At 31.6% G+C, this 19,125-nt stretch overlaps 1 long non-coding RNA gene across 1 annotated transcript; it reads right to left on the bottom strand.

The window, feature by feature from the left end:
- Positions 1 to 12,193: 12,193 nt before the first annotated feature.
- Positions 12,194 to 13,428, bottom strand: LOC124888458. Its single transcript, XR_007046616.1, has 2 exons — positions 13,254 to 13,428; positions 12,194 to 12,434 (listed from the first exon to the last, which is right to left on the bottom strand). It is a non-coding gene; the product is annotated as an uncharacterized LOC124888458 (long non-coding RNA).
- Between the last annotated feature and the right edge of the window lie 5,697 nt (positions 13,429 to 19,125).

Here is a 19,125-nt window from a genome sequence, read left to right on the forward strand (position 1 = left end):
CATACCATTTTTAACCCATAAGAGCTACCTTTTAATCCGTCAGGGCTACCTATTTTAACCCGTCAGGGCTATCATTTTCAACCCGTTCTTATTTTCAAAGTGTAGGGATATTTTCAATAATAAGATGTCAAACAACAGTCTCTCTTTCAATGTCTCAAAAATTTTCACTGATGAAAACTATCAAATTTGGTCTGTGAAGAAATCATATCTTAAAAGCTATCCTTTATGAGATGTAGTGATGAAAGAAAAATCCTTGCAATATTAAAAGTACTTTCAAACCAGACAAGATTGTTTATGGTTTTCAGCAAATATTCAAAAGACGAAAAAGAAGAAAGAGAAAGATCAACATAAAAATGATGTTCAAGTTCAAAAACAATCCTCAAGAACAAGCATTGAAAGCAGAAATCGAAGAGGAGCATCGCTATTAAATCGTGGTAACTAAAGTAAAGGAGGAGTGCTGAAAATTGCTTTTAGTTACTGCACTAATTTTTAGCAAAATAAGTTATTTAAGTGAGGTTGTTTGATTTGTTGAGACATTTTTATTAGTTTGAATTTTGAATATTGTTGATTTTTCTATTGTAAGGTGGCTATGTAAAGCCCCTCAATGCACAATAAAATCATTGAAAGCTATTGAAATCTCATTGATAGCTTGAAAGCTATTTAAATGTGATAGTTTATATAATTTAAAAACCTCGCTACGAGAAGAACAACACAAGATAATAAATAGCATTGAAAATCTAGAATTAGATATACATTACAGTACAATTAGGATAAATTATTATACAAAAATTTGTAACTCTGCAATTACTACAGGATAAAATTATAGACTATGAATATTTAAAATATTGGAGACAAAATATGGAAGAAATAATATTATTAGAAAAACTTATGAAAGATAATCTAATTAGATATTTTGAAACAAAAGATATAGAATATTTAGAATACCTTCAAAATAATATAGAAGAATTACAAAAACTAAAAAAAGCATACTATAGTAAAGCATTTAACCAATTACCATATAATCACCCCCCAAGATATGAATATCGATAAAACTATCATAAATAAACTCAAATAAAAATATTTAGAGAAGTTAATAAATATTCATGCACAAATAAAAATAGATCCATTCTACTTATAATAGATCTATTTTACCACACAAGTTATCCGCACTCCGTTTATTTATATTCTTAGAAATGAAAATGCGTACATTGTTTTTCTTTACATCTGTCAACTACTTTACAAATGTAAAAAAAAAAAATGTTTCTGCAAAGTCCTAAAGCTAATGTCCAATCTAATAATGGCACTACTTGCCAAAAAATCTAATAATGGCACTACTTGCCAAAAAAGACTAAGAAAAGTCAAAAAGCCTAAGGCTAGTTACATGATAATTACGCAAAGCTATCTAGCTATTTTAAATCTTCCATATTTTTTTTCTCCTTTAATAACTTGAATTACTTTCTTTTTCATCTTTCTTTATCCGTAGTTATCTTCTTTTTATTGCTCTGTATCTCCATTATTGCTTCATATCGTGTATCTTCCAGCTGTCGCTTTTAACTTCTTCTATTCCAGTTGAACTTCTGGGACAATATTATCTTCTCTATTACACTTTGAACATTGATAGTCTGGATATTTATTTCCAATTAACTTGCAATATCTGGTTAATAATTCTTCCAAAATAAATTGTTCTCTAATGGCTCTGGCGATAGGTTTTTTCTCTGGATTGAGTAAAGTCAAGATCCATTGCCTAACGTCTTCCATATCTGCTTCTTGTAGTTCCTTTGAATTTGAGTATACTATTACATTACCTCTTGAATAATAACTCCATATGGGATTTCTGTTGCGATAAATGTATGCTAACTCTTAAAGAATTGTGGATAGTCCGATAATTCTCTTATTCGCATAAAAGTTTGGTATCTCAATTCTAGGTATTTCTGGTTGTGGAATAATATCTTCTGGTATAATCTTATCTCGGGTCATTCCTATTTTTACAACGTGTATAGGTGATTTAACTTCATCATACAATATATCTGCTGGTGCCGTGTAAAATTTTATAAAAAATAGGTTACCTTTGGTAATTCTTTTAAAAATGTTAAATGAATCATATATTTCTGGTATATTGGATATTTCATTTCCGTCTTGGGTATATATGATACTAAGTAATCCATATTCGTAACAGGTTTTAACTAGACTTGGTTTGGTTTTGGGTAAAGCAATTAGCTTATTATATCCGGTTAGCTTCTAGGTTATATAATTCGTATGTGGTTCTTGGATGCTTATAGCTCTAGGGTTGGTATTTAAGAAGGTTACTATAGTAAAGCATCTAACCAATTATCATATAATCACCCCCCAAGATATGAATATCGATAAAACTAACATAACTAAACTCAAAATAAAAATATTTAGAGAAGTTAAGAAATATCCATGCACAAATAAAAATAGATCCATTCTACTTATAATAGATCTATTTTACCACACAAGTTATCCGCACTCCCCTACAATTGGTATCAGTGTGGATAACTTGTGTGGTAAAATAGATCTATTATAAATAGAATGGATCTATTTTTATTTGTGCGTGGATATTTCTTAACTTCTCTAAATATTTTTATTTTGAGTTTATTTATGTCAGTTTTATCGATATTCATATCTTGGGGGGTGATTATATGGTAATTGGTTAAATGCTTTACTATAGTATTCTTTATTTTATTTTTTTCCTTTAGTTTTTGTAATTCTTCTATATTATTTTGAAGGTATTCTAAATATTCTATATCTTTTATTTTAAAATGTCTAATTAGATTATCTTTCATAAGTTTTTCTAATAATATTATTTCTTCCATATTTTGTCTCCAATATATTAAATATTCATAGTCTATCATTTTATCTTGTAGTAATTGAAGAGTTACAAATTTCTGTATAATAATTTATCCTAATTGTAATATATATCTAATTCTAGATTTTCAATGCTATTTATTATCTTGTGTTGTTCTTCTCGTAGCGAGGTTTTTAAATTATATAAACTATCACATGTACTTTTTCCTAAATTTTCTAGGGTTTCTTCTATCCATATTAATTTTTCTTTTAGATTTTCCATTATTTTTCTAATTCGGTTTCTATAATTAATTTCTTCATTTAGATTATCTTGATTTTCTCTAGTTTTCTAATATATTCTAATATTTATTAATCTGAATAATATCCATCTGGGTAATTATCCAGGTATAACTGTTCTATCTAATTTATTGTTTCAATTTCATAGTCTAATACTTTTTCTAATATTATTCTCTTAATATCTATAATTTCTATATCTTTAAGTACATATAAAACAAGTATTTTAAATTTATGTACCATTTCGTCAGATAAACAATTATCCATTTTTCATAAAATTGCAATTTTCAAAATATTCCCTTCAATCATGCACATAACAAAAAATGATCACTTTAGATTGCTATATACTAGATTATTCTTAAATAATATATTCTTCGGTCACTATTAGCATGATAATCTGGATACTTTTCCCTTAAATAGAGCCTCTACTCTGGTTACTCCCCTATCACGGCTTTCTTGCCTCACCAATTTCACCATTAGGATGGCATAGTTCTTAGGGTTTTTCTCCTTTTCCACTTTGCTAATAAACTTCTTAACATGTTATTTTTCGAATAATTCTACTATAAAGCAACTAACATTGAACTTATTTTATCATATCATGATTGTTAGGAATTTATAAATTTAGCTATTCATAATAGTAAATGAATATACCTGTTCTGGTAGTTTTGATAATTCTAAGCTTTGTTCCTCCACAGATTTTTCCATTGAAATATACCTATTTTTTAAATAATCAAATCATTTACTGTAGACAAGAGAGAGTTTTTTGCTTCAATCGTATGAAGGCTTGCCTTCATCTGAGCAAGTGGTCGTTTATTTATATTGTTAGAAATGAAAATGCATACACTGTTTTTCTTTACATCTGTCAGCTACTTTACAAAAGTAAAAAAAATGTTTCTGCAAAAGTCCTAAAGCTAATGTCTAATCTAATAATGGCATTACTTGCCAAAAAATCTAATAATGGCACTACTTGTCAAAAAAGACTAAGAAAAGTCAAAAAGCCTAAGGCTAGTTACATCATAATTACGTAAATCTATCTAGCTATTTTAAATCTTGCATATTTCTTTTTCTCCTTTAGTAACTTGAATTACTTTCTTTGTCTTCTTTCTTTATCCGTAGTTATCTTCTTTTTATTGCTCTGTATCTCCATTATTGCTTCATATCTTGTATCTTCCAGCTGTGTTTTTATCTTCTTCTATTCCAGTTGAACTTCTGGGACAGTATTATCTTCTCCATTACATTTTGAACATTGATGGTCTGGATATTTATGTCCAATTAACTTGCAATATCTGGTTAATAATTCTTCCAAAATAATTTTTTCTCTAATGGCTCTGGCAATAGGTTTTTTCTCTGGATTGAGTAAATTCAAGATCTATTGCCTAACGTGTTCCATATCTGCTTCTCGTAGTTCCTTTGAATTTGAGTATACTATTACATTACCTCTTGAATAATAACTCCATATGGGATTTATGTTGCGATAAGTGTTTACTAACTCCATTGTATTGTTATGTTCCTTTTTGTCAGTGTTAACAACCCAAAAGAATTCTTCGAAAGCTTCATTATCAAAATTGACTTCCAACATCGATCCTTCTTTTTGCTTTTCAAACCAGAGGATGCATCCACATCTAATAATATAATCACCAAGGAGTTCCTTGGAAAGAGAAGATGGAAGAACCAAAGGGCAAACGTTGAACACCTGATGGATCTTTGAGTTGAGATCACTGTTAATAGTTGAATCAGATTCCTCTAAAGCAGTTCGTATTGATGGCATTAGCACATGTACGATCTCTGCAATCCAAGAAGAACCCCAAGGGATAGTCACTTTCAAAACCAACTTACTAGAAATCCAAGGGAAAGCATCATTTAAAAGCCAGAAGAGTTCAATCCATGTTTTCTCCAAATAAGAAAGTTTAATGTACCACCAGTTACATATGCACATAAATGATGAAAAATGATTCCAGGATCTAGAGTAATTCTCCACAAATATTTTTGTCCTGTAAAAGTGAAATGTATACTGAGAGACATGGCAATGAGGTGGGTCAAGACATCTGTACTGTCGATCATGGAATCTTGCTTTTCCTTTTCTTCTGCATCAGTAGTCTCAAGTGATTTGTGCCAAGTCTGGAACCATAAGGGTCTCAAAAAGTAGCAGGAACTGGAGCTAGAGTAATCGTAGTAAACTTGCTTGGGACCTTTAAGCACTCTTGCATTCTTGTAATATTTTGGAAGGAGTATTTTGTATTTGTGATAATTCCTAGAATAGTTCCATAGGCATAAATGGGCACATAAGAAACAACATCAACAGTAAGATATGTAAGAGTAATTGATAGACCCAAAACATGTGTCAATCAAGCTGCAAGCTTAGCGACTAAGTCCATTATTGAGTGTTAAAGAACCACAGAGCTAAGAGCCAAACTATTTGTTGCAAGAAGGATACCTAACTGGATGGTCTTGGAAATTGCTTCATACAAATTGTTGTGTTCCGTTCTATTCTATGATATTTCAAAGAACATGAAAATGCACTTCTTAACTACAACAGACAAAGGAACATTTGATTTGTAAATGTCAAACATCAGCGTCTCAGATAACAAGAACACTAGATCACTAGACTTGGTCATTTTATCAAAATTTACAAATGCATCAGTTCCTACTTCTTCCATCATAAGGCCACCAAGTAGCTCACTCCCCAGTATAGCAATTAAATAATATGTAGCAGGAATACTAGTATGTGTATGCATGGTCAGGTCGATATCATCAGTTATATGGATGTTGAGTATTCCAGGATCAAAATTATGGATTGAAAACCTATAAAAATAATAAAAGTTGTTGAGGAGTAAAAAAAAGGTTGCACCTTGAGCTAAGTCCTTCCAGCAACTAACACATAACCAGCTTCCAATGGCATATATTAATTGCAAAATTCATGAATATGATTGGTGCATAGCACAATATTTGATTTAATTTCTTGCACAACCATCTCATTATGTATCACTGTAGCTTTAAAAATCTTACCATCCACAAAACAGGCCACAATATATGCTCCATAAGTCACCCGAATAGAAGTCACTAACATTGGAAGTATTTTGTCAAGATGTTTCCCCCACTCTTTCACTGAGTTGGGTCCCATATACCTCTCCTAATGCTTGACATCTGTTGGGCCAATGCTTGACAAGAATTAGCCGTCAGTTACATATACCACGCATGAGTCATAATCATATTCAGACAACCCTTCAATCTGACCAACAAGTATCAGAATTCCTTCAACTTGTTTTTGTTGAGGCAAAAGTGACGTCTAACCCTTGAGAGAATAAATCTATTCAAGAATTTGTGCATCCAATTCCAAATTTATTTGCCGTGTAAAATTTCTAATCTCACACCTAAAGTCGAAAAGCAACAGAAGAGGCAAGGCTGGTTCTACTTGTTCAGATGAATAGAGCTTAATCAATAAAGATAAAGTTGTTGCATGTTCCATATTATTAGACAATGGACAGATATAAGATCTGAAACTTCCACTAAAATTATTTGCAGTCTCTAATATGTACCTCTCCTCACTAACATACCTAAACTAATCAATTGCGTACCTCTCCATACGAGAAATTACAGCCCAATCAAGAGAATACAAAAATGAGTTATCTAGAGATATACCCAATAGCTTGTAGGAATTACAATAACTTGTAAGATTATCACTGCATTCAATTAGCACTTCGACCTCACCTATATACTCAGAGTCATGCAACATAGAAAGACATCTACTTCTTTCAGCCATTTTATAGAACAATTTAGGTGCATCTGATGAGGAACTTAAAGAATTAATCAAAAGAGCAGCACAATCTGAAACATCCAGAAACCACAAAAAGTTTTCCACCCTAACTACTGCCATAATGCCAAAGTTAATTTTTAATACACTCCTTTTATTCCTTATTTACATAAGATTAGCAAATAAAATTGTATTACTTCTTCTCTTTTCCGAATTTGATTGGCTAATCAGGCATAGTTGGGACCGCAGATTTAGTAACTGAGGCTTCCAATTATGATTCGGTAGTTAATGAATTATCATGTCATAATAAATTACAAATTATTCCACTAGAAATCTGTAATTGGACTCGTTTAATTTTAAAATCTACCATTACATATTATTTAACTCCCCATGTTATAATTACCGACACCAATCAATTAGATTAAATTCTCTAAAAAAATTAACTCATTGATTAATTTAATCCTTTATTTATAATGCTTAACTTATTTCACATGATGGATAGAAAATCCACCTGCAGGGTTTTCACGTGAAATTTTATAAGCAACTATTGATTAATTTAATCCTTTATTTATAATGCTCAACTTATTTAACCAGATATCCTTGACACCAGCATATGCTATCTCACGTTTCAACAGATATTGAATGCTGATGATAACCACGACGCCAATGTATGCTATCTCGCGTGTCAACAGATATTAGATGCTTATGATATCTCTGACGCCAGGGTATGCTATCTCGTGTGTCAACAGATATTTAATGGCCCTCTTGGCGATGGTTTGAAATGACCCTCTTGGCAATAATATGAAATGGTACTATTGGCAATGACATGAAATGGTCCTCTCGATAATGACATGAAATGGCCTTCTTGGCAATGATATGAAATGGCCCTTTCGGTAATGGAATGAAATGGCCCTTTTGGCAATGAGATGATATGAGATGGCCTTTTGGTAGTGAAATGGTTCTTTCAGTGATTTGAAAACAGTTTCACCTGATTTTGTTTTTCTATATTTTGCTTTCTACTTGTACCTGTACTCAAGGTAGACAATCAATAGACATAATGTCGCTCTCACTGGCGACAACAGTCAAGATTTGTGATATTTTAATGGAAAATGCGAAGCATCATAATTTGAATGACTTATTCTTCTATTAATCTTCTCTTTTTGATGAAATAATTAAATAGTGATCCACCGAATGCAAGTAAATGGAGCAAACCCCTTCTTTGGGGATTATTCAAATACCGTTTTCTTCGCATCAAGGCCAATTTTGGAGGATGAATTTTTGCTCTTCCTCCTATTGAATGATCCTTTGATTGTTGTATTTATTGCGCTGACTTCTTTGAATGCACCTGCACTCAAAGTAAATATTTAATAGACATAAAGACGCTTATGCTAGCGACCACTTTTATATAAAGAATTCTAAATACAATATTCATAAACAAGCTAAGGTACCTTTGTTTGCCCTTCATGGACTCAAGAAATACGATAGACAATTTAAAAGGTTCTCAATAAATAGGTATTAAACACGTCTTTGGGGCTACCTGAAAATACCAATTTTAAGAATTATATGCTTTGGTGTGGCTTGCAACACACTTGGGGATTTATTTTTAAAAAAATATTTCCATTTTTTGTGTACAGATCCATGCATCCACAGAAAAATGATTAGTTTCCATTTATTTTTTATTTCCTCTTATCCATCTTTTGGTACTCTGTCATGTTAGGACTTCCACCCTGAATCCCCATCCTAATAGATGACTAGGCAATTACTAAGTAAAAGATTTGTATAGATTTTTGAAGGTAGTCTTAATTTTTAGAAACTAGTTTCAAAAATTCTATAAAAGATTTAAACAATCTCTGCCAGTCAGGTCATGTACTAGCTCAACGGACATCTTTCTCTTGGGTCTGATTGTATCCGATGTTCGATGGAGGATTTTCAAAACTCATCAATATTTCTAGAGAGTTCTTCAAAAAGTTCTGTCATAGCCGAAGAATTAGTCTACCTAGACTTCGTAGCAGCTGGTGATTTCCAAAACTTAACTTTGACCTCTAGTGTTGGGGGATGTGCAATATATTCTAATATATTAGTGGAAATTTGGAGGACCTCCTTAAAATTTCTTCCCCAGTTTAAAGTTGTTTGAGACGATCTCAACTCGAGAGGATTTGAAGTCTTTGGTGGTCTTTATTCTCTTTTTTTTGGGAAGATGAGCTTCCTCTTGTGAATTTTTGAGATTCCTTTTTGAAAATTCTCCCTAGTTTCCATTTTCTGGAGTTATATGACCAAGACGTTGGGGCGTCTACGCATTTCATTGAAGCAGGAATCAGTTCAAACGTAGTTCAGGATTATACTAGAGATATATAGAAAAATCTAAAGGATTGACCGAAGCCGGCATAGGCCGCGTTCGTATCTCATTCTTGAGAATTTAGGTCATCATGTAGTTCATACATAAAAGAAAAGGATAAATTATCCTAAGAGGTTGACCGAAGCTGACATAGGCCGCCTACGTATCCCTTTTTTGGGAATTTAGGTAAAATGTAGTTCGTACATAAAAGGAAAGAATAAATTCTCCTAAGGGTTGACCGAAGCTGACATAGGCCGCCTACGTATCCCTTTCTTGGGAATTCAGGTCAAACGTAGTTCGTATATAAAAGGGAAGGAGTTGAATGGCCCTAGATATTCTTGTCCATCCTACTAGGATAGAAATAAGCTCTCTATAGATAACATTTTTATTTTTTATGTCCTGATGGAATGAAGGATCAACCTTCCAAATTCCTTTGAAATAATTGATAAGATTCCATCTTCCTCGCCTCTTTTAGACATCGACCTTGATTCTCTTAACTTGGTCATTGTCCCCTAGTTAACCACCTTGACTTGCTTAGGTTAGACATTTCTCGATTTTTGAAGTCCTTGGTTCTTTTGCTGACTACTGTAGGACTATCGTCTCTCATCATCATTATCCTTCTTGATTTGCTCACTTTGCTCTTTCATATGACATGACAATGGAAGGTCTTAAGTCATCGTTACCCAACGGGCGATGATTTATAAGTGGATTAGAGGTCCATTTCAATAATGTTTCCTCCAAATCATCTTCCATGATCCCCGCTGTCTTGCAAAATTCTTCCATAATAGCATCACATATTTCCCCATTCCATCCTCGAGACCATCACTTATAGGTTTTGAAAAATGACAGGTAGAGTCTAGTTTTACTACTAGTCATTTTTCTTTTCCTGTAACAAAGCCATATTCAAGAAGGGATTCTGTTATTCACTTTAATCTAGTAGGACCATTTTATGCCAACACAAATTAGTTTCTATTACCTACAAAGTAAAAACAACTCAAAGCCTGACGTGTTAGATTCCGTTAGTAATAAGAAAAATAAGATATAAGATAGAAAGTAAACACATAGAGTTGTTTCTCATCTCATGCGAATTGATTTATGAAGTAGTGATCACTCGAGAATTTGAATGAACAGGAGTTTTCTTAATGATAAGGATAGGTGGAATTTATCAGGAAGGGTCAACTCTTCTCCCTTCCGACCATATTTCTTCCTTCAAGAAAGTGAAGGACAACAAAGATTTTGAGAATAGGGGCCTAGCTAAAAAGATTGCCTACATATATCACGGGGGGAAATCAAGCCCTGCGTAGTTCAAAATTGTATGGATTTTTCTAATTCTAAATTTAACTTTCCTAAAATGGTAGCAATTATTTTGAAAGTTTTAAGAATGAATGGGGACTTTTTTGAGAATCTTGGGAGACTTAAAGTATGTTTGGTCGGACTTTTGTATAGTGGAGTATATTTCTACCTAGAGATACTCTGTGGAAAATGATATTGGATCAATTCACCTTTGATTCAAATCAACATAGCATGTATAACCATATAAGCAGTTATATCACACAAACATATTGTAATAAATGTTCATCCTAATTAAGTGACCCTTTGGAGCAAAGGGTTGGCCTAACGTATTTGAAGGAAATATATGCTTTTTAAAACCAATCCATTATCCCCCAAAACTCTTCATAGGTGTACATAAATGGCATAAATGCCTGCAAAATTTGCACAAAAGGGATATAATCTTTAGGGAAAGGGAAAATAACATGAGAAAAAAATAATGTCCCATGCAGGGGATAAGAAATAATAACTTCTGAATGCTCTTTTATCGGCCCTCGCCCTATTAGATTTGTCCATTTTTTGTCATTGGAAATATCCGTTGATGATCAAGGAATTTCCACTCTCTAGATGCAACCATCCAAACCGATCAATTTCTTGCTTGGATTGCTTCAATTCTTCCCTCAATTAGCGTATGATTGAGGCTTCCTTACACAAAAGTAAGCAAAGCAAGCCTTCTTATAACACCCAAACATATATTATTCTACACATAAATATGATTCATCTGTAATTGACTCGGGGTCAATAGATGCAGGGCAAGTTTTCTAATGAGCCCAATACTCCCTTCGAGTAATGGGTCATCCTAGGCTTATGCCTAAAAGGGTATTGGTTTAGCTCTATCCTAGGTGTCTAGAGTTGGTTTAAATCAGGTTCCTAGCGGACAACATGGGTTTGAAAATACAAACACCCATCAGATGCCTCACATGCTAATAAATCGACGTATTTTCAACACTTTATTTTAAGTTGAACAGTAGGGGTCGGGACATCCATGAAACCCCTAAATAATTTAATAATCAATGCGGGATTATACTATGATATGCAATAATTAAATTTTGCAAAATCAAAACATTAAAAAACATGAGCAATTTAAACAGTTAATCAAATGATAAATGAACCTAGTTAAAAATCACCAACAGAATCGCCATTTTTGTTATGCGGAAATTTTGAATTTTGAGAGTATCTACTTAATTTATTTGAAAAGAAATTAAGAAAATCTTTACATGATACTTTAAACGATTCAAAATAGAAAAATCGTTTAAATTTGAAGATTCTGAGTAAGCAGTTCCTATTAACGTTTTGGGATGGTTTTTAAGGAACCTAAAACGTCCGCTAACTTGCGGTTATCCGGACTAGTTGAAAATATCTTTTGACTAATTTCAATAAGATTGATTGTTAAAAACTGATTGAGTTTAGAAAAAGATTTGTGTAAAATAGATTTGGACGACTTAGTAGGGATTTAACCAAGTCTAAGCAAATGAAAAGCAAATAGCACATAAAAGGGCAAAGAAAGGAGGAAGTAAAAGATTTAGGCCATTGGGCCCAAATCAACCAAACTTGTCCAAATCTAATTGGGCTTTCGACCCATTTTTCACCTATCCTAATCTATGTTTTCGAGCTTTTTTGGCCCAAAATCCGCTTCACCTATATTAAATTTACAACTTTGGCTTCAAGACCCAAATAAATGAATAATGAAATGAAGAAATAAATAAATAATAATAAAAGACAACAATAAATAAATAAACAAATAAAATAAAAAATAAGACTTTCGAGTCTCTTTGCCACTTCAAAGACGAGACTTTAGTCCATTCTTCTTCTTTTGACTCCTTGTATCAATATGCCGTGAGATTGATTTTTGTCTTGAACTTTGAAGCAATGGGCCTTATTGAATATTTGAATATGCAATGGGAGGGATTCCATTGTGGACTCCAAAACAGATTCACATGCAAAGGAAAAGGTAAGAATTAGAATCATCCCAGACCATATAATATTCATATCACATGTGAACAAATGCTAAACTGATTTTTATCTCACTATTTAGGCTAGTCTGCAAGTTGAACAATGTTTAGGATCCATGCGATAAAAATATAGTCGTAACCAAACCTACGGCCTCCGAGGCCCCTTCAACAAGCAAATCCCAGCATACGAAAGGGAAAAAATAAAACTGTTTAGGTTGATGGTGTGCTCAGGCAAAGTAACATTCAAACACAAAGAATTTTTTTTCTTAGAAATGAATACAGAATCAGAACTTTGGAGCAAAAGGACAAACAACTAAAACAACAAAATCACAAAAATCCTACGACCATCATGGCCTCTACAATAAACAAATTCCAGCACATAAAAGAGAACTAAATTTACTACTACTACGAAAAAATGAAAACGTGGAAGAAAAATGAGAAAGAAAATAAAGCGTTGAAAAATTTACTCCTTTTGGGGCAGTAAAATGGGACCACGAACTTCATTAGGGTCAACCACCAGAAAAAATCGTCGGCGTCAAGTCGCCGACAAATTTCACAAAATTTTTTTTTTACTAAAAAGAGACTGAATTTTGCTCAAAGATTTTTCTCCCCTCCAAGACTTATCCTCTTTTAGCTCAAGCATGAGCTTTTATAGAGAGGATTTTGGGCTCAACCGTTTGTTTCCATCGATGTGGAATAGGAGAAATTGGGGGGCAATTTTGGAATTTTTCAAAAGAGAATAATTTCAAATGTTGAAAAAAGGAATAAGAACAAGATGTAATCGTACCATTTTGGTACAAGATTTTGAAAATCAAACGGATAGCTTTTACTGGCTATTGCTACGTCATTTTGCAATTGATTCGGGTTTCTTCACGGATATTAGGTCGCGGGTTTTGGGGTTCATCACTGTTAGCATTGAATCGTGTCTCCATTAGGTCACCGGTGCCGGGTTGGAGCTGCTCGGGTCGTCGTTGTAGATGGATCGGAAGTACTGAGGGTTGGAACCGTTGTTGTAGGTCTGGTTCGGTTTTGGTTGATGGTGGTATTGTATATCGTGTTTTTGTTGTTTGCTGATATTTGTTGATAAAGAGTAAAATGGGGCCGGATCAATTGCATTGGACTGGGCTGGGCAATTAGAGGTTATTGGACTGAGGGTTTTGAATTGTCGGACTGGTAATTAAAAAATAAAAAATTGGCTAAAATTGGGGTTATTTTGAGATAACTCCAATTAGATTAGGGATTAAAATTTTTGGATATTTGTTAAATTAGTCTAATCATTAGAATTTAGCCAACTGAATTTAAATTTTAGCCTAATTAAAAATTAATTGACCAATTACATTGTAATTATGGACAAATCACTTTCAAGTAAGGTTAAATTTAATAAATTGACCAATTTTAATCAAGATTTGAAACAAATTAGGAACTAGTTTAATCCTGAGTTTCTTGATTCGATAAAATTGTATAAATATTTCTCCAAATAAATTATTTTTTAAAATAAATCATATTTTACTCAAGATTTTACCCATTTGAATTAATTTTCAAGATAAGCTTTGATTAAAATCCTACATTCCGTAAAATAGTAATTTAGGTAACAAAATTATGTAATCTCGTATAATTGAATACGATAATGTATAATTGCTACTTAAAATAACAAAATTAAACTTGGTTATGAAGGACAAAAATTAGGTGTCAACACCCACCATAAACATTTTACTAATATGTTGTCTAAATTGAATGCAACTAAATCCTTATAATTTTCATCTATAATATCTTAAGCCTCTAGGATAAATTTTTTATATAATACCATATAAGAGATTAAAAAAGTCTATTCACACAAATGTACTTTTCGAGGAGCATAACCTTTTAGGTTGATGCTATCTGGCCTCTTTTCAGATTTGTATTTCAAAAATTGAAAATACTTTGAACTTCAAAATAATAGATATATTTTTATTTGATAATTAGGGTGTTTGGAACTAACTTGCACTCACTTCAATTAATTTCAAGAGATAATTGTCACCTTCCATTTATAACAGGTTTCAGGTAATTTTATACATCAAAACTGAAATATATGGAAAGAAATCACCTGTTAATTTTGTTTATGCTAAAACTTTTACTTGAAATTTCATGATTCTTACCCATTTCATTAATTGGTAAGGTAGATTCTTGAGTTCAAAACTATAGACATTTCTAAGTCTGACAATTTTCACGAAAGCTTCATTGATATACGTGATATAAGAATGATCACGGAGATGAACTTATGAGAGTGCGTATTGGACTCGAGATTTGGAGTGTGAAAGTGAAGTGCAAAGGAGCACCAATATACACTCCAAAACCGTCCATACACTACACTTGAACTACACTTGATGGGCACCTCTCACTTAAGGGACATTTTGGTCATTTTAACTTCTATTTTGTAATTCATTATATGAAGAACATTGCAGGGTTTCTTTCATTAGGTTTTGGATATTAAATCTCTTGTAATAGACAATTGAAAGACAAGTTCTCTCTCACTTTGGAGACTTGGCCGAAACTAGGAATACGAAGTGTGGAATCACTTGTGTTACTTGCTTGGAACTTTGGATGCTTGAAGGATTGACGTCCCTCTAGTGTCCATTGAAGAGTGTAGGTGTTTCTATTACAATAGTTAAAGGGCTCTTAGATTTGAGACATCTTAGGGTTCTTAGTTCTTGTGATAGTACATGTCACACTACCTATCTTTACCTTTCTTGCAATCTTCTAGTAGTTTGTATCTTGTTATTGTAAGTTGTGTGGTATTATTGTTATAACATTGTTGTTGTTCATCATTGTTCTTCATTTTGTTGTTGGTAATATAGTTTGTGGTTACAAAAAATAGGTGTTAAACACCTTGTTATCTTTTCATTCTTGTTCTTATTGTTGAATCCGAGAGCGATCTCCAATCAGTCCTAAGATACTTGAGATTTATAGACTATTTTGAAGTGTGTTTGGTGCATTCTTTGTTCGTATCATATCAATATGCTTTGGATACTAGCAAAAATACACATGTACCCAATTTTTAAATCATCATTTAAACATTTTCTTTTACAGTGTGACACTGCAAGAAAATTTCAAATAATATCCGTAATATCAAGTCAAAGCAAAGCGAAGATCACTGCTTCTTTCGGACCCTGTTAATTAGGAAAAAGTATACAAATAAAACCATATAGATATTTATTTACTCAAGCATCCCTCAACCCAAATCAATTTCAGTCAATAGATATATGGCTCAATTTATTTCCCTGGATGCCCCTCAATTTCACGTTCTTTTTTTTTTTTTTTTTTTTCCTTTTATTGATTGCTTTGACTTTGCATTTAATACTTTATTCTTTGCATTTTTTCTTCTCTTTTTTCCTTTCTTTTTTTTTAAATCTTGTTTTCTCCTTTTATCATCCACTAAAGATATCATTTGATAATAATTTATTATTTGTTCCTTAATTTTATTTATTTCTTTTTGGTTCATTTTTCTCTTAATTTTTTTTTGTACTTTTTTTTTGGTTAATTCATCTTCTATTTAATTTTTTGGTTCCTTTTTATATTTGTACTTTTTTAAAGAACAATTGAAAAAGAAACAAAAAATAATTATTGTTAGATTATTAAAAATAAAAAGATAAATAACTAGATTACAATAAGAAATCATTAAGAGAAATTTAAAATAAAATGATGGCTCATTCATTATATATATTATCATTAAGAAGAATAAAAAATTCGCTGACTCATTCATTAAAATCTAAATTTTAAAAAAATATGACTTGTATTAAAACATTTTATATATGCTTTTACAAATGAAGCAAAACTTGTATTTATAATATGATTCTATTTTTTGTAATTTATTTTACAAAATTTAACTTGCGAAATTTGATATATAAAATAAATAACAGAGTTAAATATAAAATTTGTGATACCCCGTTAGTATATGATATTTACCACATGCATTTCATAGTAGATTGAGAAGTTAAATCTGACCTGAGTAATGATGTGCCGATAGAGAGATACAATGTAATGGGATCATGGAGGACTGATAAGTGTTTAATTGAAGGACCTAAATATATCTCAATGATATCATGAAACTTTGTAGATATCATGACACATTGTAGATATATGGTAAAGGTATCATGGATAATTGGGGAATTGAAGTATTGAAGCAGATCTCACTAATTCCATGTTAGTATATAGCTATACTACGATGGATATCCAAAGACCTAAAGCAGACCTCAATGATAGATGTCAGTATATAGATAGATATATAATTGTGATGATATCATGGAGGACTGAGGACTGTCTCATAAAAGACTGAAGTTTCAATAGCACTATGATCGTATATAGATATACTATGATGATATCATTACGAATTGGGTAGTAACTTATTGAGGACTGAAGCAGTCCTCCATGAAATCATATCAATAAACAAATATATTGTGACGGTATCATCAAGGTCTAAGGAGTGTATTTTTAAAATGACTTAAGCATTCCTCAACTAAAAATAACAGGATTCAAAATAGTTGTCATTTTAAAAAATCAAGTTTAATTAATTATTTGTTTCCATCTTCTCAACAAACTTGGAGAGCTATTAATATGTTGGTAAAAAATAATACTATTAAATTGATATCAACTAAATAAAGACAGCTTAGCTAAATTTACCTTTTAATTGTTTTTTGAATGAGTTTGTGAAAGAAAACATGACAAGTAGAATAGAATGGAGAAGGGAGTATTATATTTACATAATTTAAGATAAATAACTGAATAACACCTACAGTTAATTGTACTATGATACTTTAAGAAATTAAATATTTAGGAAAGTAAATTTTAGAAAAAAATGTTTTGTGCGGTCCAAACTAGGTTTCATTAAATAGACTTGACACTTTTTTTTTTTACTTCTAACAGAGTGAATCTTTTCACATTTAATTTAATACTAGCTTTGTCATTTTAAGAAACTCTCATGGTCTTATAATTTTTATATACACAAATCTTTTCACAGAGAGCTAACTACCCTTTATGTGTTAGAACATGCACATCAAAAGCAACAATTCAAAAAGAATCAATACAACTTACATATAATCTAGATAACATAAATCGTCAAGCGAAATTGAAAAGTTATTTACCTGTTGAAGTTTCACATAATTCGTTCACTGCTTTGACCTCCGAGGCACACTTTTCTACTATATCCTGACTAACTTTTGCTCTCAAACTTGTGTGGGCAAGTACTTTGGAATTAGAGAAGAATAATTAAATTCAGAAAAATCAGCTTCTACTTATTCCCACTTTCAATTGAATGAGGAAGAGAAAGAGGCAAACGTTTTGGCCTTTTATTGAAACCTTAAAGCCAAAAAAATGTTTTTAACCTTAATACACCTTAATTCCAAAACTTTTTTAGCATTAAATTTGTCATAATGCCAAAATTAATTCTTAATTCTTTTATTCCTTATTTACAAAATACCGGTAAATATTACCTCTTCTATAAATTCTTTTCTTTTTCAAATTTGATTAGTTAATCAGGCATAGTAGGGACAGCATATGATATTAATTTGGCAATGAATGAATTATCATATCATAATAAATTACAAATTATTCCACTAGAAATTTGTAATTGCGCTCCTCGGTTTAATTTCAAAAATCTACTATTACATCTTATTTAACTCCCCATGTTAGAATTACCGACACCAATCAATTAAATTAAATTCTCTAAAAAATTTAACTCATTGATTAATTTAATCCTTTATTTATAATGCTTAAGGTATTTCACATGACGGATACAAAATTCACCTGCAGGGTTTTCACCTGAAAACTTATAAGCAACCATAAAGGGATGTCTTCTATCTCAAGTCCGAGACATGGTTCTATCAACTAATTAATATTTCACTAAGTGATTCGTCATCAACTAACCCTATCAGGAATATGTTGACTCACAAAAGAGTCTCACCTTTTAATAGATTAAAATGACAAAACAAACCACATAGATCATAATAATTATATCAAGTTTAAGAGTATAAGTACATGTAATGGTCTAGAGAAATCATTTATTAATATTTAGAACATAAACAAATATCTCTAATTGGTCCGTTCAATACATACGAAATGTACTAGCACAAGAAGTCGGAATATTACCGCTCCCATAATTAAGATCAAATTATATTTAATCTTGTGCTACAATATCAAGATGTTTTTCCTACCTCATCTTTGATTCTGAATGTTAATTTATTACTTATAAGAATCGTCAATTTTAATCTTCCGTGCATGAGTTAAAATACTCCATACATAAAATTGTCTACTATATAAGCAAAGGACACACATGTTAACAAAATGATCTATTCAAATAAAGATTTTATTAACATAATAAATAGTCTTTACATGAGATGAAAATATAATACTATAACACAAATTACATGGTTAATAGTATATCCATAGTTTTTACCATGTCTTCATATGAGTTGTTGCCTAAAAAGAGAAGTCATCCTTTCATGTACCTGTTTGGTAGGAAATATCTTGTAATAAATGACACAACAACCCTATTGGTTGTTTCATAATTATCTTATTTGTCGGTTGAATATGTCTTCAATGTGAGGTGGCCCTTTTAGACACAGACAACACTTAACATAGAATGGTCCCTGCAACCGTGTAATCTTATGCTGATGCGGTAACCTTTT

Source organism: Capsicum annuum, chromosome 11 (assembly GCF_002878395.1).
Source record: "Capsicum annuum cultivar UCD-10X-F1 chromosome 11, UCD10Xv1.1, whole genome shotgun sequence".
In the NCBI taxonomy this organism is placed as follows: domain Eukaryota; kingdom Viridiplantae; phylum Streptophyta; class Magnoliopsida; order Solanales; family Solanaceae; genus Capsicum; species Capsicum annuum.